Source organism: Molossus molossus, unplaced genomic scaffold, assembly GCF_014108415.1.
Source record: "Molossus molossus isolate mMolMol1 unplaced genomic scaffold, mMolMol1.p scaffold_m16_p_11, whole genome shotgun sequence".
In the NCBI taxonomy this organism is placed as follows: domain Eukaryota; kingdom Metazoa; phylum Chordata; class Mammalia; order Chiroptera; family Molossidae; genus Molossus; species Molossus molossus.
This window is the reverse complement of record NW_023425346.1, coordinates 26677190-26702127: the sequence shown is the minus strand read 5'-3', so window position 1 is coordinate 26702127 and position 24938 is coordinate 26677190. Positions and strand designations below refer to the sequence as shown.

The 24938-nt window shown below is 39.0% G+C and overlaps 1 protein-coding gene across 1 annotated transcript in view; it reads right to left on the bottom strand.

The window, feature by feature from the left end:
- ARHGAP15 (Rho GTPase activating protein 15) overlaps window positions 1-24631 on the bottom strand; it is a 618649-nt gene extending 594018 nt beyond the window's left edge. The window contains exon 1 of the mRNA XM_036253427.1: window positions 24509-24631. The gene's annotated coding sequence lies outside the window, so the exon portion shown is untranslated. The remainder of the gene's footprint in view (window positions 1-24508) is intronic.
- Between the last annotated feature and the right edge of the window lie 307 nt (window positions 24632-24938).

Below are 24938 nucleotides of genomic sequence, written 5' to 3'. Positions count from 1 at the left end.
TTCTAGAAAAATCTGGGCTCTCCTCTGAGAGCATTCACAGCTTGATCTTAATAACTCATCAGATTCAAACTTTAAGGTGGATTGGTATTGATGAGGGCCATCACTCAGGCTAACGACACTTTCTTCTGACCAAGATCGTAAAACCACTGTATTTACATAGCCCCGCCATGTGCCATTTATAGGACATGTTGCTTCCTCAAAGTCTCTCAAAGCCTGTGCAATTTTATTTCTCAAATCAACATTTGCATTCTTGCACTTATTTCACAATCAACCCATCATTTGCCTATGATGTGTTGCTGTCAAAGGGCTGGATTACTTAAAAAGCCTCTTATCTGGCTTCCCCACCTGTTTTCTCGAGGACAGACTCAGAAAACATTTTCAAAATCATCCTTCTGTAGATCTTTATGTTTGGTTGATCTCTTCCCCAGCACAGCGTTAGTGTCAGTTTTCTGACCGCACTCTCTCCTCTGGCTGTCCCTTCTTTCCCGCCGGACCCCAGCCTTGCATTCTGCTGATACCTCACTGCACTCCGCTCCTGTCCTTTATTCGGTTTTCCTTGTGTTTGGTTCTACAATGGCCGCAACTTGATATTATTTTAGACTTGTTCTCATATTTGCAAATATTTGGTGGTTTCTAATTTTGCAAAACACTACATTGCTCTGAGAAGAATACAGAAAACAACACAAAGTCTCTTAAAGATTTCTACCAGCAGAATATAAATTATCTGTTCAACATTTATTGAGATTCTCTTACGTGACAGCACTCTATTAGAGACTGGATATACTCCTTTTTTCGTTTTAATCCAAGTGTTTTACAGTTTTTCAGGGTGATAGGCAGCCATATGCAATTGCATGAGAATCAAGTTGTGTCCAGGTAGAGAGAAGAGCAATGACATTACATTCAGGTGGAACCAGGAAATGGCAGAAAGACCATCTGCAAAAGAGATCACTCAATGCAGAGTTAAGTCAGAGCAGGTGGGGCATTTCAGGCAAGGGGCTCAGTAATGCCCAGTTATACAAATAACTGTGAGATTATAAGATAGATATTGACAAGTGCTATGAAAGAAAAATATAGTAGCATGGAAGTTCAAGGAAACAACAAATGATGGATTTTACTTTTTTGTTTTATTTTTTCTTTATTGATTTTAGAGGAGAGAGGAAGGGGGAGGGAGAGAGAACATTGATTGGCTGCCTCCTGCATGCCCCCCACTGGGGATCGGGCCCACAACCTGGACATGTGCCCAGACTGGGAATCAAACCAGCGACCTTTTGGTACATGGGTCGATGCTCAACCACTGAACCACACTGGCCAGGCAAATTTTATTTATTTATTTATTTATTTTTGTAAAAAAAGGCATTTATCGTCCATGTGTGCGATTCTGATCATCTTGCAAGCCTCTCCTCAGGCTGAAGGACTGACTGAAAACCTCATCCCTTTCAATCCACCCAGTGCTGTGAGGGGCTGGTATTCTAGACACTCTGAGGGAGAGAGTATGGGAAGAGGGCTTTCCTTGGCGTAGTGCACAAATGTGCTGTGTGGATATTTGAGCACAAGGCAGAGAGAAGCAGTAGCCCCTGCAGGGCCGATGGGGATACAGGAGGAAGGAGGGAGGACACCGGAAGAGGGAAACCTCATGGACTGAAGTGCAGCTGTGTTAGTGGGTTCAGAGATGATTTATTCTCTTCCATCCTGTTAGGAACCTCTCGTAACAAGCAGATTAAGGCTGTTTCTAGGCCACATTTTGCAAGTTGTATTGGGATGCCACTTGCAGGCCTTCCTTTTTGCCATCCTTCAATTTCTCATTTGCCCTTTACCCACCTCCGAACACTCTTTTTCTCCTCTATCAGACACCTCTGATTCCTTTCAAATTGTGTATGCCAGAGTCCCTGTTACACTTCTGAATTTCCACCACCCGTTCTTCCTCACCAAATCCTTGAAACAATCCCACTTTCTCAAGTGAGTCACTTAGATCGATATGAGAGGGGAATGATTACACTAATTAATACAATGTCGTAAATGATTACTCGGACTTCCTTAGCTTCTCAGGGTAGCCTTTACCTGAACCTCAACCTGGAATCTCTGCAGGTCGTGGGAGGAATACCTCGCAGTGCAAGAGCTTTGACCAGTCTCCTGCACACATGACCTTAAGAAAACTTAGGCGGGAGGGAGCATTTGGGAACAGGGCAAGTCTATTAATTAGCATTGCATTCTAGTAAACGGTGCCCCCTGGAGTTGGACAGTGTGATGGCCCTGCCATGGTGGTCTGATTTTTGAGTCTTTATGAAAGAAGGTTCTAAGGGAACAAACTCCATTATAAGCCTTCCCAACCTCAAATCAAAAGAAACTCTCCCACCCCAGGGCCCCCCATCACTAAGTCGCCTGCATCAGGAACACACGTGTCAAGTTCAGGATGTACTCAGGAAGATGATGAAGGGTTCCAACATATGAGTCTTTGTGTTATTCCAGGCATTTTCAAAGGCTTTGAATCATATTCTGTTATTCCACCCATGTTTTTATTCTTCAGTGACCTTCAACTTTCCAGCTTTGGTAGAACAGATTGTAATATCGATATTTGTCCATGCGTACTTCTTTGCAATTCAGCAACATCAAGCATTGTGTTAACTATAAGCCATATTAGCTTTAAGTTTCATGTGATCTACATGCCTATTCAGAATTTCCCTGCTTCTTCCTGGAACATATTATCTGCTGATTCTCATCATCATCATCAATTTTATTAGCTAAAACATTGATGCTTTTATATTCTTACAAGAGACACACAGAGCCTCGGTGAATGACTAATGAAAATATGAAAGAATTAGTTCAGTCCGCATGTGTCTAACATATCCATTGATTGTATAAAGCTCTCCAAATAAATATCCCTGAGTTAGAAATGAAAATGTAAACCACTTAGCACTGGCTTCACAATTTCTCTAGACTTCCTGATTTTGTATGTACCAAGAGAAGAGCAAGAATAGCTTCTGATATTGCACCAGTTCCACTTTCAATGCTGTGTAAAAACAGGAAGCAGCGATGACAAGGCACTTCAGAAGAGCCAGCAGACTCTGCTGTGCCCAGCGGACGTGGCTCGGAGCTGCTCTGGGCCCGATGCTCCCGCTCGCACTGCGGATCCCCGAATAGCAGTGCATGTGACATTCCCTCCAATCATAAATTTCACAGCTGCTCCGTCAATTATTTGTTGCACTCTGTTAATTACACTAAGACTCAGCAGCTTGCCCTTTGGAGTTAGAAAGGGAATTTTTGACATCTCTTTCCCATCAGCAGCGTTAAAAGTAGAAGTACATTGAGAAAATGTTCAGCTGGGCGGTACGGAATATGCACCACGATGCGGAGCAGAGCTGAGTGAGGCTCAGAGATACGGCGAAGCTTCCCCACAGTTCCGCCGCCCGTTCAGAAGCAGGTCCAGAGCAGGACTCGAGGCCTCCATCCCCAAACACCCTTAGTCACAGACCCCTTAGTCAAGTGGAAACTGTGTATGCAAAACAAGGTAAGAAGAATTCCAAAGGAAACCTGACAGATCAGGGACTTAAAATGATAATAGAACAGCCTTGCTAGGTGCATAAATCTTTCTATTTAATCATTTATAAATGTCCCGGTGCTTCCCAACAAAACAACAGAGATTTAATAAATGTTTGTTGAATATATAAATAGAAAAAATATGGAAACAAGTTAATGCCAGTGGAGGTAGCCTAGGAAAGCATTACCCATAGGAAAATATCTTTGACCAAGTTTATTTCTTACTTAAAAAAAAATACTGTGCTGACCAGTTTGGCTCAGCAGTTAGAGCATCGGCCCATGGACCAATGAGTTCGTCTCTGGCCCTGGTCAGGGTCATGCAGGAGGCAACCTGTGGATGTGTCTCTCTCACATAGATGTTTCTCTTCCTCTCTCTTTTTTCCTCCCTCCCTCCCACTCCATCTGAAGATAAATAGAAAAATATCCTCCGATGAGGATGAATATCTATCTATCTATCTATATATATGTATGTAACTGACCCTGACCAGTGTTTCTAAGGCCCAAATAAACCATGGCTATTTCATAATCAGAAGCAGAAAAAAAAAGAAATGCATTTCATATCTTCTGAGGCTAACATTAAAGCATACTTGGAGATCCATATGAATTTTCAAAAATATGAAGGATACCATATTTCCATTGCAGAATAACCCCTTTGTTTCTCATTTTTTAAAAAATGACATTTATCATGGACTTAGAACTTAGCAGAGTTAATTGTTCTGACAATGGAGCATGTTTTCCTTGAGTTTCAAATTTCTTTAGGTACTTCATACTCTTTCTCCAAAATGAAGGACTTTCTTGCCTGACATGGATTACACTGAGGATGTTGTTAGGAAATCCACCCCAGAAGCAAGCACTGAGTGTCCCCTGGGGAATTCCCATTCGCTGTGTGTTGGCTAGGTCTTCACTGTGTGACAAGTAAGCTGTCTGGTCACCCTCACCTCCAGTAGCTACGCCTGTGCACAAAGAAACCCTTTATTTCCTGGAAGCTGTTTCTCCAGGTCTGGTAAGAGCTCATGGCAACTCCACAGGCATATATTACTTCTCTGCGGAATTCATTTCGATCCCCTAGAAAGATCTTACGTTGATCTGCGGTGGAGCACACTGTCCGTCCCCCTGTGGAAGTGACTTGTGACCTCATGAGCTCCCGTAATGTGTGGTACAAGCTTCGCGCCGCACTTGCCTGATGGGTCAGTAATTAACTTGCACTGCGATTGTTTGTCGTCCCCACCACAGCAGCCATTTACCAAAATAACATTTTAATTTCAGTTTCCTTCCAGTTCACTTTCCTTTCTCTTTTTTTTTTCCTTGTGGCTTCTACATCTCTATTAAGTCTAATTTCCCCAGACCACTTCCATAAGCAGAGAGAGTGCAATAAAACTCAGTCTCAAAAATGTCAAATATAATGAGAAAAGAAGATCCCAGTGTAGGAATTTGACCACAGCCACCCCATTGGGTAACATTGTCTTTGACTGGGCAGGTGTTAGATATAGGAAATGTGATAATAAGGCGTTGCATTTATGTAACTTCCATCAGGGAATCTGGGTGATAGCGGCTGACAGAGTCTGGCAAGTCAGCCGCGTGGATACATTGTAACACGGGGATTGTCTTTGTGTGGGCATCCTCAGTGCTGAAAATGACAAGTAAAATATTTTCTGGAGTAGAATAGGTCCTGAATGGTAGGTATCCTTGGTCTTTTCTTAGATCTTAATATCCTGTCGCTGTTTCTCTTCCCCTGGGCACCTTAACCTTTTAGACTCTGTCCTATTGGGAGCAAAGCAACTGATTTTACATCTCAAATTTGTATTGCGCCTCAACCGTGAGAAACAGACTTGCTAGGTCCTACAGTTTTTTCAAGAATGATTAAAAACCTGGGGTTGAGTTAGACATGAACGTGCTTGTCTTCCACGGAGTCTGGTGAGAGTGCGACATTGGGCAGGACGGAGGACAACGTCAAGGTGAAGGTGACATTTGACTTGACATTGCATGATAAATAGGACTCCCAAGGCAGAGAGCGGGTATGGAGAGCAGTGCAGGCTGAGGTCACAGGATTAAGGGAAAGGGGTGAATATCCACAACAAGTTGTTAAGTAGGAAAGCTAGGGGGAAAGGGTTCATCAGGGCTGGACTGGAAGACCTTGAAGTTCCTACTACAGAGTTAATTTTGTCTTATGGATCCTGTGAGGTGATGATTTATACAAGGCATAATCCCCTCCCAAAAGACTGGGTGAACAAAGACCCAAATGAATGGGTCGCCAGCCTCTTGAAGTTGCACAGTGATCAACAGCATTGTCATGGATGCTTCTTAGTTAACTTTAAATCAGAGTCAGCATCAGAACACCGATTGGTAAACATCAATGTTATGATAGGGACACCCAGGGATCTGGGATAAAAAATTTCGTAAAAATTTAGGAACCTTACTTTGAACTTGCAGGTTCATGTTTAATGCATCTGGTTACCAGTCAAATGAAGAGAAAGGTAAAGACTTCACAGGAATGGCAAATGAAGCATTTAAAAATGAGAGTCCATGGGTGCAAATGCATTTTATTAGGGGCTTAGAAGAAAAAATAAAACTAAGAACAGTGGAACTGCTTCTAAATTTCCCTTTGGTGATCAGCTAAGAAGTAAAAAATTAAAAAGCAAATAGGAACAAAATGTCTGTGCCATTGTAATTATGTTTAGGCAGCATAAGAAATTTTATGAAATGCCAATCTCCTTAGATACACAGGAGAACCACAAGGAGCATAAGTAATGCAATCTTCTGTTTCCTCTGTCAGTTTTGACCTAATCTAGCAAGAAATGCTGAGCCATTTTCCGCCTCTTGCGTACAAGTATCAATTAAGGGAAAGCAGGGTGACTATCTTAGGGCACTGGATGATGAAATGTCACTTACGGAGAAAACATGGGCGATAGAACAAGTGGCTCAGCAGCTACCATATGAGAACACAGTCAAAGCAAGCAGAGTCTCTCTCTGGGACAGGCCTAATTCACTGATCTTTGTTGGAAGAGTATCAAGTGCAAAAAAAAAATGCATTTCAATCTGCAATTACTTGTTTCCTGAGATTTCATGTTCTACGGTATTTATTTCCTAAAGGATGTTGCAAAGCTCTTTATCAAGTAGATTAAATATAATCATACATTGCCCTTGCCGGCATGGCTCAGTTGGTTGTCCTGTACACCAAACGGTTGCCAGTTTGATTCCCAGTCAGGACACATACCCAGGTTGTGAGTTGGATCCCTAGTTGGGCTGCAGGCAGGAAGCAACCGAACAATGTCTCTCTCTCTCTCTCTCTCTCTCTCTCTCTCTCTCTCTTGCTTCCTCACTCTCTAAAATCAATTAAAACATTTTAAATCGAATCATGCTTTGATTATAGTACAGCAGGATTTCTCTGCCCAGGTTAAAATATGGAGAAGCTGCATGTTGCATAATTCGTGCTCAACATTCATTAACAGAAGTCAGTAACTGACAGTAGTCAAATATGGCTGACATTTGTTTTATTTAGCAAATTTATTATTGTATCCAATTAGTCTTTTCCTAATGCTCATGTCTTCAAACTCTAAATTGATTGGATTGGATTTCAGAGCCAAAGGGACATGTCTGAGAATGGGATAGTAGTGTCAGAGTCCATCGTTGTGACAATGAAGATGCCATTCAAATAAAATATTTTACCCTATCTCCTCTAATGCATTTAAAAATGAGTTTCTCTCCTGCTCAATTATGTATGCATACAAATACATTTCACATCATGCCTGTGTCTGTGTCATCTGAGAGGAGCATCACCCAGAAGCCCCCTCTACAGATTGTTATCAACTAGGTGGTGTGTTACTAAGAGTCAGTTCTGGATGCTTGGTATTGCTCAGAACTAGCTCAATTACCCACAAGGGAGGTGAGCTTAGAGAAGGAGGCTTCAGCCCTAGCAAGGGAATGAGGCAATGAGTGACCAGGTCGCCGGCAGAGAGAGCTGTGGTCAGTGACAAAGCCAATGTGTAATGACGAAGGTGTGACTTCTTGAGGGACTGGGACTTGCAGTTAAGGGGGGAACACATGTGTGTGTTACAAGTGCAGACCAGGATCACTTTTTATAATTTATTATCTAAGTCACAGAACTTTATTCCACTGGAATTAAAGATTTCCTGCAGTCTGCTAAGATTTATTCTGGGGGTTAGGGTCAGATGAACTCATCTTCAGTTGAAAATGAACAAATGGCCCCAGTAGTGAGGAGGAAGAACAGCGTAGAGCAGTGATGTGTATTCCAGAGACATTTCCACTCAGCAAGACTGAAGAGGGGCCTGAGAACCTGCATGCTTGGCCATCACCCCTGGTGATTCAGATGCATACTGAACTTCGCTGAGAAACATGTCTATAGAAATATATAAAGCAGCGGTTCCCAACCTGTGGGTCGCGACCCCTTTGGGAGTCGAACGACCCTTTCACAGTGGTAACAGTAGTAAAATGACAGTTATGAAGTAGCAACAAAAATAATTTTATGGTTGGGGGTCACCACAACATGAGGAACTATATTAAAGGGTCATGGCATTAGGAAGGTTGAGAACCACTAAAAGTTATTTTTTAAAATTTTATATCTGCATTGTTCTAAAATTGTTACGAATTACTATGTAACTCCTTGATTTTAAAGCCCATTGTTACTGTTCATATCTGTTGATATTGTTGCTTAAATGAAGTGTTCCAGGAATAAGTCGGGGGAGGGATATGGATCATAGTTCGGAATAGTGAGAAGAAGATAGGTAGCTAAGTTATCTATATCTAAGGTATAAAGATAGATTCATAGACACAGAGGTACATGAAAGTAATACTGTGAATGAATACCTGTTTGAGATTAATTATGTTTAGCGATCCAGAACATACATTCAGGTTTAATTACTGCTACAAAATGAATTCTTCAACATACAAGAAAAACCCCAAAGGATCATAAGACAAACAATCGGGGTCTACTGCATAACTTTTAGCCCAAGTGTTTTGTGTTTTTTTTTTTTTCTGTTTAATGCTTACATCATGAACTTTGTAAGTGTGAATAAAACAACATCGATTTAAACTCTTGCAAAACAATTCTCTTGCTTGTTAAACATCAAAGGATATTTGCTGCGAGAACAAAATAAATTCCACAAAATGTTGTTTTCACTCAAATTTAATCTGAAATTTGGGGCCAGTGAAGCTTCCTTTCACGATGGCAAGAATATCAAAACAGGGAAAATTCTTTCCCAGTCCACATTATTTAAACTGAATGTTTCTGACTGAGTCTTTTCCAATCCTGTCTTAGAAGATCCTGCAATACGCTACATATGTTGTATAGTTTTAAAGGCATCCCTTTCTTTCCAGGTTGACTAATGAAAGGCTCCTCCGATGCCTTAGTCTCTGGAAGTGCTTCAGTTGCATTATCAAGAACCACAATCCAGGAGCTGTTTGGGGGCTACCTTCCCCTTTAGAGGAGTGGTATTTTGCTTCTCTTTCATCAAAGGAGAGTTGAGGGGTCCTCTCCCAGGAGGTGAGAAGTAGAGAAGATGATTAGATGCCTTATCAACCTAACTGGGTTCCAGGTAACTGAGTGTTACTATAAATTGTAGTAGTGAAGTCAAATTTCTCTCTTAATTTAGGCTCGTCACAAAGCAAAATATATAATTTTGGCTTGGCCATATTGAACTCAAAAGGGAATGCATAAATATTTATAGTTCTTAAATGGCTACCAGGATTATCTATATAATTAAAAAATTACTGAACAGTATTTTTTTTTCCTCTCTCTTCTCCCTGTATTCACTTACATAGCTTTGTCCTGACTACTTCTGCGGCTCTGAGAGTCTGACCTATTAATAGATAACATGTATGATGAAATGGGTGAGACAGCCACACCCCACAACATTTCCCCATCTTGTGGGCTTTGAATTCACATCTGTGTGGGGATGCATGCATGTGTGTTTAAATGGTCCTTTCTATTATTATCACCACTGAGGTATACGAATCTCTCTTAACTTCCCTACAGCAATGTCTCCACCCCAGTGTTGATGCTCTGGCCCATAACTTATATCCTGTGGCTTTGAAAATAGCAGGCAAACGAAAGATTACTATACTTGCTATAATTTAGAAAAGTTAGGCTTTTGGCGACATCTTTGACTGGTTAAAAAATGCTTTGAGGAGAATTGGCAGCAGAAGAAATTTTGTTCTTTCAAATGCGAAGAATGAACCCAGTCATGAAAGTTAGACGAACAAAACAAGGACCTAAAAAAAATTATATTTAAATGAATGTTGTTGTTTTTCCCCTAGAATAATCTAATGTGCTAGTCGGCCACTAAACATTTATTAGAATTTACTGTGTGCTCAGAAGTTATTCCGAGGACCCTCATCATTGCACCCTCTCCTGCTTTCTCAGAAACAGCCATACATTCAAGAAGAGGCGGAAAACTGGCAGATTGCCAACCAGACTCAACCCACAGACATATGCTGTTGGGCCTGAACAACAACTTCAAATGTTTTGAATGAGTTCCTATTAAAAATGAGGATTTTCTACTCTAAAAACAGGTATATATCTGTGTGTCTTCTCATAAGGTGTGGAAAACTGATCCAGGTATTCACATAGTAACTGTCAGCTGGAGGTGGGCACCTTCTACACTCAGTAAAAGGGAAAATTCTCTCTAATCCAGAGATTCTCTTCCTTCCCACTTCATTTGCAAAGGTTATCTTGACTATCTGGAGGCATTTGTGACTTGATTCTCGGTGTCAGTTACCTCTGAAAGCTTTGCTCCTCTGATGTCTGGGTTGAGCAGAGATTCTGCTGCATATTAAATTAGTATCATTTTTTATATTTTATTATTTTTTTAATCCAAGATGGTAGAATTGGAAATATAGGACAGAACCAGGAGACTGTGTTTGTATGACTGCTTTAAAATGGGGCACCGAAGAGTAACATTATTTCACATATATTTTTGTAATTTTTTATACACGATCTCAAGTCTTACTAAGAGTAAGATAGTGTGCTGTGCTCTTTGCTATTGCTAAGTGAGTTCCCTTTCCTCCTTTCTGCTCTGACCTCCATTACTGTTCCTTTTATATTTTGGCAGATAATGACATCCTGACTTCTATTGTTTTCTGTTCTCTATTTGAGTTGCGTGTCTCTTCTGCTGAAACTGACTGTGGAATTCTGAGAGTCAGGCACCTTGTTTGTCAGTACTGTTGTTCTGTGTTGTAGGTAGAACACTGCAGGTAGTTGGTGCCTGTCTGATGTCCCCTGCCTCTAATTCTCCCAGTACTGTGAGCATTTCCAAGAAGTTCAGCTTTGTCACTTTGTTAGAATGCTTGCGGTTCCCATGTTTCTTTCCTACTTCTCTACATCACAAGCTGCCAAATGGCCCAGGATCTAGTGCATCCGGGCCAGGGAAAGTTAGAATAACCACTGCACCTCACCTTCCTCCATTGCCACCTCAAGTCATACTCTACCCCATGCTGACTAGTCTCTAGTTTTCCTTTCATGCTGACTTTCCACCTTGAAACTGCAGATCACTTTCTTCTTTTTTTTTTTTTTTTATCCTCACCTGAGGACATTTTTCCATTTTTTTGTACAGATAGAGTGGGAGGGAGAGAGAGAGAGAGAAACATCGATGTGAAAGGGACACATCGAGTGGCTGCCACCCGCACGACCAACCAGGGCCGGGGACAAACTGCAACCGAAGTACGTGCCCTTAGCGGGAACTGAACCCGGGTCTCTCCGTACCGCAGGCCGACGCTCTAACCGCTGAGCCAAACAGGCCAGGGCTACAGATCACTTTCTTAACGCCAGTCTTACAACCTAAAGTGCTGCCTGTAGGATAAACCTGGTTCTCCAAGGGCAGCACCATGGCCGTGTATCTCCTGAGCATCTGGTCAGTCACCTCCAGGGCCACACTTCTCTCGTTAGCCTTAATCGTCACTGTGTTCAGAACTAGGACCGAGATTGGATTGGTGTACTCACCCAAACTCCACACATAGAATCCGGAGCAGGCTTTCCCAAGGAGGAAAAAAGCTAGACAGAGGTTCCTTCTCTAACTGGATCAGCAAAGCAGATGATGGTCCTCTCAACTGCCTTTCTTATTTTTCCTTATTTTGCTAGGACCCTTGCATATCTGCCTCACGAACCTTCTGTGATAGCACCTTGCTGCCCCAGGGGAAATTTACATACAAAATAAAAGCGGGGGAAGAAAATGTTGCTTTCTCTCTTTCTCCTGACTCTGCAGTTTTTCTTTATTTTAATTTCAGGTCCAAGAGTCAACGGCTGTCTACCACTTTCTGAATGACACTGTGTGATGGATATCGTTCTTCAAAAATGAAGGGTATTTTTGGTGAGGACACATCTTGAGCTGCTGAAAGGAAACTTTCCATATCAACCAAAAAGTTCATAAACAAACAAAGCAGAGTGAGCCTTCTCACTCCCCCACACAGCTGGATGGGGAAATGAAAGCAATAGCAAGAAATTGCTTTGGATGAGTTTTACAATCTTAGCATCATACTTAGAATAGAAATAAACCAAAAGTATCTTGGCATAAGTTTTATTTCATAATGAGGGAAAAACCGGTCATCGATTGAAGACAACCTAATAAGCTAGTGACTGGCTACTATTCACACTCCATTTAATATTTATAATACAACTATTATGCACCACAAACTAGACAAATATTTACATACTTTTTTTGTTTTTTTGTCTTTTTTATCTTGTGAGGAAACTCCTAATTTTATTGGTGAGAAAGCACAAGGTCAGAGAGATGAAGTAAGTTGCACAAATTAACATGAAATATCTAGCAAGTGGTGGAGTCCAGGTTCAACTTTGGTTTTTCTGATTTCCCAGCCTGAGGCATTACTATCTTTATAAGGAATAAAAAAAGAGTTACTGACTGGAACTTGGGAGAAATATGTTCTCATTATGTCCTCAAACAATTCAATTTCTCCATGTGTTATGATCTTCTTTGAGTCCATTAAAAGCTCCTGTTAATTTCAATAGCTTGCTGAATAATCAAGCAAAATAATGTATGGAACTCACTTTTAAAACTCTAAATAGACTATAAATAGAGAATGAACATTCTTGCTTATATTAATCAACCTGAAGACATCAAATAAACCTGAAACAGGCAATCTGAAGGAGTATGAGCAAGACGTGTGTGGAAGCAAGTAAGACTCTTCACCATGGAAATGACTTCATGGATGACCAAATAAATAACTATGACAATAACTAACATGGGGAGAAGAAACTGGATTCCCCTAAAACATGGCAATCGATTGGGTGTATGGAATAAGTGGATCCATAGAGATCCCCACATTACTTGTTTAGATGACTTGAAGAATAGAGGTATCTGCATTTAGAAGAAGAATGAGAAAGATTCTGTAGGGAGAGCATGGGTTTAACTTAAAACATATTCCATATGAACTGCTGATGGGACTTCATGAAAGAGGTATCAATGAACAAATGGAAATGAGGAACAATACCAGAAGAGAGGCCAAGGTTATAGATAGAAATTTAAGCATCATATTTGAGAGATTAAATTTAAACCCTAAGAATGGGCCCTGGCCAGTTTGGCTCAGCAGTTAGAGCATCGGCACATGGACCAGAGAGGCCCAGGTTTGGTTCCCGCTAAGGGCATGTACCTCGGTTGCGGTGTGTCCCCAGCCCCGGTCGGGGTCGCAAGGGTGGCAGCCACTTGATGTTTCTCTCTCATATCAATGTTTCTCTCTTCCTCCCTCTCTTCCTCCCGCTCTATCTGAAGATAAATGCAATAAATGTCCTCAGGTCAGGATAAAAAAAAAATTATAAACCATAAGAATGGACAAATGTCAAAGGAGTCGGGTGAAAAGAGAAGAAGGTTTAGATGTGCGCCATGCGATGCAAGTCACACGTGTAATTATAGAATTTCTGGTAGCCACATTAGATGAGTAAAATAAAATTGGTGAAATTAATTTTAATAATGTAATTTATTTGACCTAATATATCAAAAATGTATAATTGAGCACATGATCAATATAAAAATATTAGTGAGATGATTTACACGCTCTTTATTTGTACTAAGTCTTTAAAAGCTGGTGCTCACATTACAACTCAGTTTAGAATTAGCCACATCTCAAGTGTTGAATAGTCATTTGCTCCTAGCTGCCCGTCATAATGGTCAGCATGGTCTAGGAAGGAATTTTGAAGATTAAAGGACTACAGGAGACATACGGTCAAGTAAGGATAAAGAAACGTAGATCAGGTAGCTGCAATATGACAGAAAATAAGGCAAAATGTGTTCGTTTTCACATATTTTCTATCACCTCTACATGAGGTAATATATGTAGTGAACAAGCAACACATTTTCCACAGATGGTATTGTTTTAGACATTGCACAAAGCAGAACCATTTTAGATCCTTTCAGATGCTAACAAACTTATATGAGGTCCAGCATTGCTTAACTGGTACACTTAAAGGCTTAGAATTCGCAGCATGGCATTGCGAAAATAACGTGCTTTTTGCATTATCTAGGTATCCCTATAAATCAATACACAGTCAACCAAGTAGCACATACATTTGGATCCTTAACCACCTAATCTTACCTTCCTTGTCTTTAAAATGGGATAATGACTCCCTTACATGATTTTTGTGGATATTAAAAGATATGTGGTATGTAAAACATCTGATTGATAATACACATCTTATATAACAGCATTATCATAGCTATGATGTGTATTATTAACAATCCCACTCTAATAATTTATATTGATGAATGTCTCATGTTACTGTATCTTGCAAATAAGAGAATATTATGTTTTTGTTTTTTTTTTAATATAACACCTTAGTACTTACCACAGTGTTGGAGACACTGCTGCGATACTCAACACTCATGTTCATTCCACTTCCTTTAAGTGAGCCATCAAGATATGAGTGGGTGATACTATATGGAGACTCAGGTTATTTGAGTTCCCATTACACTTATCACAAAAATGAATATAGGCTCTACCGCTCAGTTTCTAGCCCTTAACATTCTAAAATGAAGCTAACCAAAGCAGAAAGGTAAATTAGCAGAAAGGAAAGTTCCCCTGACTCAGCACCTAGTTCCTGCACACTCTACCCTTCGTAGCTCCTTTAAAAGGCGATCTTGTTTTGACTCTCAGCCTGGCATTACAGATGTAGAGATCAGAACAAACAGTTCTCTAAGTTTTTGTTTTTGTTTTATCCTCATCCAAGGAATTTTTTTTTATATATTTTGTTCAGATAGAGTGGGAGGAGGGAGGGAAGGAGGGAGGGGGAGAGAGAGAGAGAGAGAGAGAGAGAGAGAGAGAGAGAGAGAGAGAGAAACATCAACGTGAAAGGGACACATTGAGTAGCTGCCACCCACAGGACCCAACCAGGGCCGGGGACAAACTGCAACCAAGGTACATGCCCTTAGCGGGAACCGAACCGGTCTCTCTAACTGCAAGCTGACGCTTTAACTGCTGAGCCAAACCGGCCAGGGCTAAGTTTTTAAAAAATGAATTTAAAATACACATAAAATGATTCAATGTTTAATACCATGGCTTTAGCAAAATAGTTTATAATTTTAATAGTTAGAAGTGGTTGGTTTTTCTATCACTTGTTCTGAGTTTCAGAAAGGCACCACAGTGTATAATGGATCCAGGATTCTAATCCAACTTTCACCACTGCCGGGTTACCCAAAATGTACTCACAAAGTGTCATTTGTTTAAAATATGTTTCTAGCTCCTCTTCCCCTAAATATATCCTGTTTATCATACCCAGGAGAAATTACAAATCTCTATAAATTTTTCTTAGTCTATAGTCACAGTCAGCTTTATATCATTTATTTTATCATTAATATACACAAATATTCATTAAGTGTTTATTATATGTAATGTTTACCATTGTTCTAGGTTCTAGGTATTCAGACGTAAAAAAGTCAGACCAGGTAAATGCTCTCATGACCATTCAGTCCATGTAAATATAGCCACTAAGTAACTTAACAAAAAATATATATGTAATTTTCCATATCCAAAAGGCTATTCAGGAAAATAAAAGCAGAGTAATGAGGCAGAGAGGGACTTGCAAATCATAACAGGAGATTGAGTACATTTGATGTATAATAAAAAGTCATTTGGAATGGTTTTACTAGGAGAGTTATATAAGTTAAATATTAGGAAGGCCACTGGTTACTCCTGGAAGAATGAATATCATATGAAAAGTAGAAGCAGGGAAATAAGTCAGGAGAATTCTGCAGTAACAGTGATAGAAGTGATAAAAAGTGATTGAATTATGGATATTTTTATATATATATATCACCCCTTGCTAAATGTCTAATTCATTCCTGTTTAGAGAAATCTGTTCAATAAAAGCTCAATATATACAGTTAACATTTATAAATATTAAAATATATGAATAGATAAAATTGGTTTATGTAAATAAACAATTAGAAAAAATGTACATAAAATATAATATTGAAAATATCTGTATTAAATTTTCCTTTTTCACTGAATCTTTCTCTTCACCACAATTTTAAATAATTGTGAGACTTAGAATTTTCTCATGCTCAGGTTGTACTTACTAAATTACAACACATAAAAACACCATTAAGGCAAAAAAAAAAAAAAAAAAGAAAACCTTACTGAAATGTACTGGAAGTTGTGATGTCCTCAACCTTCTTGAGTTCGTTCAAAATATGCGAATCAACATTACTACAAATATTTTCTATGATTTTTTTTCTACTGACATGAGAAGGTGAATTGATGTGGTTTTATCTAAAATTGTGATGTCATTGAAATGTCACTTATTGTAGTGTATTTATTTAGCAGATTTTTTTGGGGGGGAAGTCATTATCCCAGCAAACAAACAAAATTAAGAAAAAACAGAGCTATATGTCTGGGGAAAAAAAGACATAACTTTTCAAGAGCCATTGCAGAGAAAAATAAACAAGATAATAATATTTTGCAAGCTCTGCTTAAAACTGATGACTTGGATGTGGTTTGGGCTGAGGAGTGAGGAAGAGAGTGGAACTGAGGGTAGTCCTTAGTTTACTGTCCTGAAAAGGCAGATGACCGTGGTGCCATTAAAGGAGAGGGATGGACACAGTGAAGATGCAGTTGTGTCAGGAGTGAGTGGGGAGTAAGTAAGAGCCGAGTTCTGAATAGACTCATTCTGGTATCTCTATGAGACATTCCACTGGAGACGGTAAGTAAGCAACAGCTTAATAGTTTTAGTGCTAAGAAAGAGGTTTGGTGTTGAGATCTAATTAGGATAGAGATAGTATAAATTTATGGAACCAAATAAGATCACCTAGGAATAAATTTAGATGATAAGGATTGATACTGGAAAGGCAGAAATCTGAAGATTGAGTGTAGGACATTCCAACACTTAGAGGGTTGGATGATGAGAAAGAGTGAGCAAAGGAAACAGAGAAGGAGAATCCAGTTAGTTTGGAGAAAAACTGGGAAAATGAAATACTCCAGAAGTCAAATGAAGAGAGAGGTCAAGAGGGATGGAGTGTTCATTCGCATTAGACGCAGCTCAGCTGATGGATAATATGAAGACGTATAGATAACCATTGGATCTGGGAAAGCAAAACCATTGGGACTCTGACATAGCACGTTCTGTACTATTTCTATGGTATTCTACATATTCATACATATGTATTTATATTTAAATTTTTGTGTTTGTGAAACCAGTTTTCACTGGCTAAATAGCACATTGATGCTTTGTGTCCCCAATAATTCCTAACACAATACAGTGTACTTTGTTGCTCAAAATTATTCACAGAATTGAATTGAAATGAGCTGACCCCACCCAAAAGAGAAAAATTAATTTTAAATCCACAATTATATCTATTGTGTGTTATTGACAAGGCCAATATTTTAAAATAAGATATTCTGCCAATTCTTTGGCATCTCGTAAATACCCCTTCTCATCAGATGAGCTCTCCTACCATGGCAGAGAAGATAGAAACAATGATGCATGTATTCCCTCAACTTCCTCTCCTCACGTCAGCTTATCTAGATCCAATTCATCTGCATACACACCATTAAAGTGCTCTTCCTTCTGTTTCAGGTTAATTTATCTACTTGAGCTAGTGATTACACCCATCTGTCTGAGTGTCCTCTGAGACCTCACAGGGTTTCGGAATATTTTTCTTCGTTTTCTTTACTTTCATTTCTTTTCTCCTCCCCTTCCTTACAACATTTATATTTTATCCCCCCTTTTTTTTTAGCCACTGCCTATTTCAAGCTCTCTAAAAAGTGTATTTTACATATACTAGCCCCTATTTCTGACTTCCTTTAACATGTCATTCTAAGGCTTGAACTTCACTAATGCTTTCGATCCTTTATTACATAGTTGAGAAAGGATACATTCTCTTATCGAGAATGACAAATAGAACTTTAATCTTTTAAAAACAAGCTTGACCCCAATCATCGTAAGAGAAATATCAAATAAAACTATACCGAGACACACTTTTCTACAGATTGGCAAAACCTGAAAAGGATGGCAACACAATCTGTTGGAAAAGGCTGCAGCTTCCAGCAGACTTCTCATTACGGGCTGGTGGAAGTTCAGAAAGTGACAGCTACCATGAAGCATAGATTGGCAATCACTATGGAAACTATTTGATCTCTTGGTTTTTAAATAAATTGTATTTCTGGAAATTCATTCCATAGATATATTTTTAAATGTTCAAAATTACATTAAAACATTCATGTATTAGCAAAAAATTGAAAAAAAAATGACACTATTAATAGGGCATGAATAAAACTATATATAATATGTCCATGCCATGGAATACGGTACAGCTGTAAAAAAAATAAAAAAATTAGACAGTTCTTGTTTTAATTAAGGAAATATCTCCAAGGTATTACTAAATGAAAAAAAAAAAAAGCAAAGCATGTATAGTATGCCACTTTTTTTTCTTTTTCTTTTTCTATTTGGGGAATGGGGAGGGGGTAGAGGAGAAAGGTTCAGACATACTCCCAGGGACTGTGCCACCTTTAACATAATAAAGGAAGATATATATGCACACATATGTGTATGTTGAAAATACAAAAGATTTAAAAATGGTGGTTATTGCCCTAGCCAGGTGCTCAGTAGGTTGGAGGGTCACCCCATGCTCCAAAAGGTTGGGGTTGAATTCCTGGTCAGGGCACTTATGTAGGTTACAGTTTCTATTCCTGGTTAGGGGTGTTAGAAGGCAGCCAATCTATGTTTCCCTCTCACATCGATGTTTCTCTCTCCCTTTCCCTTCCCTTCTCTCTAAAATCAATGAAAATATATCCTTGGGTGAGGATTTTTTTAAAAAAATGGGGTTGTCTATTTAGTTAAGGTGGGAATGCATGAGAATGGGAGAAAATGTTTCCTCTAAAAGTTTTATATTTAAGTTTTATTTTGATTTTGAACAACCTCACTTGTATCTACCACCTATTCTCAAACTAAAAACAAACAAAACATACCTATCAAAAGACTTTCATAAAATGAAAAAAAGAAAAAAAAAAGTATTGCAGCCTCAATTGCATTAGAACCTCAAGGCACCTGGGGAGAGGAGTCAGCACCTGGTCTTCCAGGAATAAATGCCTCTCTTCAATGATTGCAGCCATTTCCATAAACCACCAGAAGCATCTGTCACCAACAGTGAGGTATGTGGAAGAAGCAAATAAATCCTGATGCTAGATCACCCACTGAGAAGCCAAAGGTGGATATCCAATTAGGGATGTTCCCTCTTCAACAGCCTGTTATTACTTACAATCCCAAGTCATCACCTGCTCAGCAGGTCCACTCTGTTAAGATCTCAAACTATGTTTCTGGCCTTGCTTCCTACCATTGTCTATACTTCTAACTAACAAAGCCAGACAGCTCACTCCCCTGCGACATTTCCCGATATTCCTCTATGCTTTTGTGCCTTGACAGGTCCCCTTCCTGTCACTTGGAATGTTTCTCATCTCCCTAGTCCAACGGTTCTCAACCTTCCCAATGCCATGACCCTTTAATACAGTTCCTCATGTTGTGGTGACCCCCAACCATAAAATTATTTTTGTTGCTACTTCATAACTGTCATTTTGCTACTGTTATGAATCGCCATTGGAAATATGTGTGTTTCGATGGTCTCAGGCGACCCTGTAAAAGGGTCGTTCGACGCCCCATGGGGTCACGACGCACAGGTTGAGAACCGCTGCCTAGTTCCAGCTTTGTCTGAAACTTCTCCAAACATTTTCTACAATATTGTCCTGATTTTTCTGACAGGATATGATCAAATGAAGCAACACCTGCAGAATGCTGTAGTTTATTGCCTGGTGTATAACAGGAATACGACAATGTTAGATGCATTTCTGAACTCCGATGGAATATTTCTTGTATCTTTTTATGGTACATAGCAGATTGTATTTGCGTTACAATTATTAATATAGTAATCGTACTAGATTATACGTTTCAGAAACAAGTATTGTGGGGAGGGGCTTCATGCATGGAGTAGCTGGTTAAAATACTTATTTCAATTTAATCAAAACACTTGTTTCATTCCAAACTACCCTTAAACTGATACTGTATTTTTTCTGATGATCAAGTTTGGGCAATTGGAGTATGTAATGCCTTTCGAGGGGACTCTGTGCGGCTGTGTTGTGGAGTTCTGTGCTTTTCCCTACAAGTGATGGGCCATCTTTCTCCCAGGGAAAGCATTTCATTAGGTGCATGGAGGCTCCTCTTCTCAGCTAAGAGTTGACGTGTTGCGGGTGTAGGTGGCTCCTGAGTACAAGAATGGGCCTGTGACCTAGGCCTGCTCACTCAGGGTCACTCAGGGTGACTGTGCCTGAGTCAAAGATCAACTCGGCTATGATCCTGTGACACAGTTCAGTCCGTTCAGATCTCAGTCTGAGACCTTGGTGGCAACAGAGTTTGCTGAAAGGGTAAGATGTAAACCTAAAACTCTCTTGTCAATTCAGTGTGCATTTCTGTTAGAAACTGCTTATAGCACAGTAAAAAAAGAGCTAAAGAAAAAAGAAAACAACAATGAATTCTGATAACTATGAGTGAGCTCCTGGATCCAGCCATACCTGACTTTGCTTTCCTTGGATTTTTTAAAAATATTTTTATTATTATTTTTAGACAGAAAGGAAGGGGGAGAGAGAAACATAGATGTGAGAGAGAAACATCAATCAGCTGCCTCCTGCACACCCCCCACTGGGGATTGAGCCCACAACATGGGCATGTGCCCCGACTGGGAATTGAACTGGGACCCCTCAGTCCATGAGACAGTGCTCAATCCACTGAGCCACACCAGCCGGGCTCCTTGGATTTTTTTTTAATCCTCACCCAAGGATAATTTTCCATTTTTTGTACAGATAGAGTGGGAGGGAGAGAGAGGAAGGGAGAGAGAGAGAGAAACATGGATGTGAAGGGACACATCGAGTGGCTGCCACCCGCACGACCAACCAGGGCTGGGGACAAACTGCAACCGAAATATGTGCCCTTAGCGGGAACCGAACCCGGGTCTCTCCGGACCGCAGGCCGATGCTCTAACCACTGAGCCAAACTGGCCAGGGCATCCTTGGATTTTTTTAGTTACACAAATAATTGCCTATCTCTATTGCCTAGACTAATTTTTTTTTTTTTGAAGTTTCCAACACATTTCATTTTGCAGACCACTGGTTTGTATCTTTTGAGGACCAACACCTGTATAAATCCCCATAAAATATCCAATTAATTTCAGTTCTATAGCAGCCTCTCAGGTACCACACACCATTCTTATGACTTGAGCTCCAGTGACACATGCCAGACAGGCTGCCCTTGGGTTCCCAAAGCAGGGGAGTGTCCACACCTAGGCTAATTGTAACTCTTTTTTTTTTTATCCTTTGCAAATCAAAGTATACTCTAAACTAAAATTTAGAATATTTGTAAATACATTTTATTATTTATTAATTTTTGTTATTATTATTTTTAATGCTCACCTGAGGACATGCTTAAAGAGAGAGAGAGAGAGAGAAATATTGATGTGAGAGAAAAACATTGACCAGTTGGTTGCCCTCTGTACACACCCTGACTAGGAATCAAAACTGCAACCCTGGTATGTGCCCTAACTGGGAATCAAACCATAAACCTTTTGCTGCATGGGATGATGCTCCAAACAACTGAGTCAGTATATATTAAAGTCTAGCCATATAACAATTATTTGGTACTCAAAGAGTTAAGTTTATGATAGTAAATAATTTTTTTAAACATATAAAGCAATTATGATAACTATTTTCTGAGTTTATGGGAATAGCATAATGCAAGTAGTTTTCATCACTACAAGAAATGTGTATATCTCTTCAGAAATATCCTTTATATCAGGAAGTCTCAGAAATGCTGTGTTCAAATACCACGAGCAGGACCAATGAGTAACAAAACACGCCTTCTTCCATAAACTATATCTTCCTATTTGCCTCACCTCAGACTGAAGTCTTCAACATATAGCTGTTCCTGCGGACCCTGTCTGCTGAGAGACCCTAGTAAAATCCTCCTGGGAGGAAGAGCAGTGGCCTGGCTACAGAGCCAGGAAACAAAACTCCGTGGCCTCCTCCTGTGAGCATGGACCCTTTGTGAGATGCTCTAAATGCCGATAAGTGGGACGGGTGCATTTCAAGGACAATGGGAGGGGGTGGGATGAGCAAAGTGAAGTCTATCTCCAGGTACCAAGTCTGGGCTACTCTAAATTAGGGACAGAGCAGGACACTCCAGAATAGAGCATTACAAAAGAAAGAAGAACAGGAGAAATATCAAAGGAAAGAATGTGTTCTTTCTGAATATTGCTGAGTGCTGACCCCAAGTGATATTCTCTTAACAAATCAGCTTTGAAATAACTCTCCAAATGAGATCTTCTGCATGTTTTTGTTTATCCTCACCTGTGGATATTTTTTTTTCCATTGATTTTTAGAGAGAGTGGAAAGGAGAAGAGAGAGAAATATTGAATGGAAAGAGACATCAATGGGTTGCCTCCCACATGACCCTGATCAGGGCTGGGGATCAACCTGCAACCCAGATACATACTCTTAACCGGGAATCAAACCCTCAACCCTTTGGCTCCAATCACTGAGCCACACTGACCAGGGCCTCTGCATTGTTTCTATTTCACCAAAATTTGTTATCTATACACATAAAATTTATAAAGATATAGGAACCTTCAGTTACTCATTTGGATTTGCTTCTTAAGATTTGGTCTGTACATTCAAGAGACAATTCATCACTTGTTTTTACAAGCAATTCTTTTCTACACGTCTATCAGCACTATTTGTTCTTTATAAATCCCAACTACGTTGAAGTAATTCTTAGATTTACATGCACTCCATTAAATTTTTCTATTTTCATTTAACTGTTTCTGTTAGAAACCATTGTTTTACAAAGATTTTGACTTTTAAAATATTACATAGTTTAAAAAACTATACTGGACTTTTTCTTCAGTACCAAATGCTCATGTGGATATTCATATTTTTCTAATGTGTCAGTACTACATATGTTTATTCATGTGATGTTCTTTTATAACAAAATGAAATAAAGTAATAGCATATCAACCAAACTATCTGAATTACACAGCTTCTATAGATATAGAGGTTCAGAGCCATGATATTGAAGACAGATTTAAATAATGTTTCCCATTGTGAGGTAATGCAACACATTAAAAAACTAATCAGTTTATCAAGGCAAATACATATTGCCAGGGTCTTCTTATATTCTAGCAATAAAAAAATGTATTGAACACCAAGTCTTAATCTCTGGGTTTTGTGTGTGTGTGTGTATGATCATTTTAAGTTAACAAGTAGCTAGCTAGCTTCACTATTGACAACTGAAGAGGTCTTAAAATGGAGTATACTAGTAAGCCTAATAATTTCCTGCTAAATTGACCACATCAAAAAACATTTATATGTGCCTTTCAATAGGAAACAATAAGAGAAAAGAAAATTGTTGCCACTTATCAACCCTGTAACCATTTTTTAATAACACAAAAAAATAGGTGTTGTGGGGATCATCACTTCCCCCACCCAACAGAACAATAAAAATAATATTAGGAAAGAGTGGATCATATCGGGAGTTTTTATTAAAATTCTTTCAAAAATCTACAGTCAGATTTATTTTAGGTATTTGTCTCTGAGATTAGCAATACTTTTATATTTTCTGTACATAAGTTACAACACAGAGACTTTTTATAAAAGCAAGAAGTCAATATAAAAGTTTTTGTCAGTTTCTGATTAAGAAAATCTTTTCATTTCTAGAGTTTTTATTTTGGAAAGTCTCAAGGAAGGAAAATGATATAATTACATAAATAACAAAAGCGTATCTCTAATTTGCCTCTTTTCCCAGAAGTAACCTTCGGTGAAGTCAGCTGTGACTTGTTTTAAAAATACAGTTTTGCTTAGGAAATAAAAGTTGCCCTGAAGATTTTACTTATATCTTAAGTAAAACTTAGAAAAAATATATTGAAATGTTATGATACAGAGTTTTCTTTTGCATTTGAAATGTCCCTGCTTTTTAATAGCTATTTAATAAACCACACCTTCCCAAGCATTTCCAGTGCTTACTAGAATACAACGGTTTACAGTGGTTATCTCCCACATTGCAATCCGGGTGTTACTTCTTATCGTTAAAAATGCCTTTTTTCTTTCGTTCTCTGGATTTCAAATAGTACATATTTTATAAAACAATCAGTTAAAGGTGCAAAGCTTTACATTGTCTCTAGTAGTTTTGTTTTAAAAGCACTTATACACTAAAACTATGCCCTATGTTGTCTTTAATATTTTAATATAAAATCTGCATAAATGATCCTAGTAAAATGTCTCAGTAAAGAAGTTAAAAATTTGACAGCTTCAAATATGAAAGAATATTCTTCCCTACAGCAAAGAACACACACTGATGCTTCAGTTGCAGGTGAAAACATGACATTTTTGGGGAAACATGTATATGTTCACACCAACGCTTAGGATAGTCTGTCAAATGTTTTCAAGTTTCAAATTTCACGTTCAATATAAAGTTAAAACTTACCTTTTCTCCTTGATGACTTGTTATTGAAACTGCCATCAACTTCTAACTGTTAATGACTCTTTCAACAAAAACGGAAAACAGTAAAGTCACATGTCGTAAGAGTAGGCCTGTGTTGGATGCTGTTTAATTTCAGTACTGAAGAAAAAAAAAAAAAGGAGGGGGTGGGGGTGAGCACAAAAACTTTTAAATAAAACCACTTCCTGCGTAGCTACGGTTAACCACACACACATCATTACTCGATTTGAAGAAATTGCCTTGTATAGTCAACAATATCGCTATTTTTCAATGTGATTTTCAATTTTCACGCACTACACATTTATAAAGGTATCACCAATTGCAATTTAATGGGGAAAATGTGTGGTTAACAAGTTAGCAGGGGGGAGGAGCAGGCTGCTGAGCACAGAGGAAACTTCCTCTTTCTCTGTCTTCT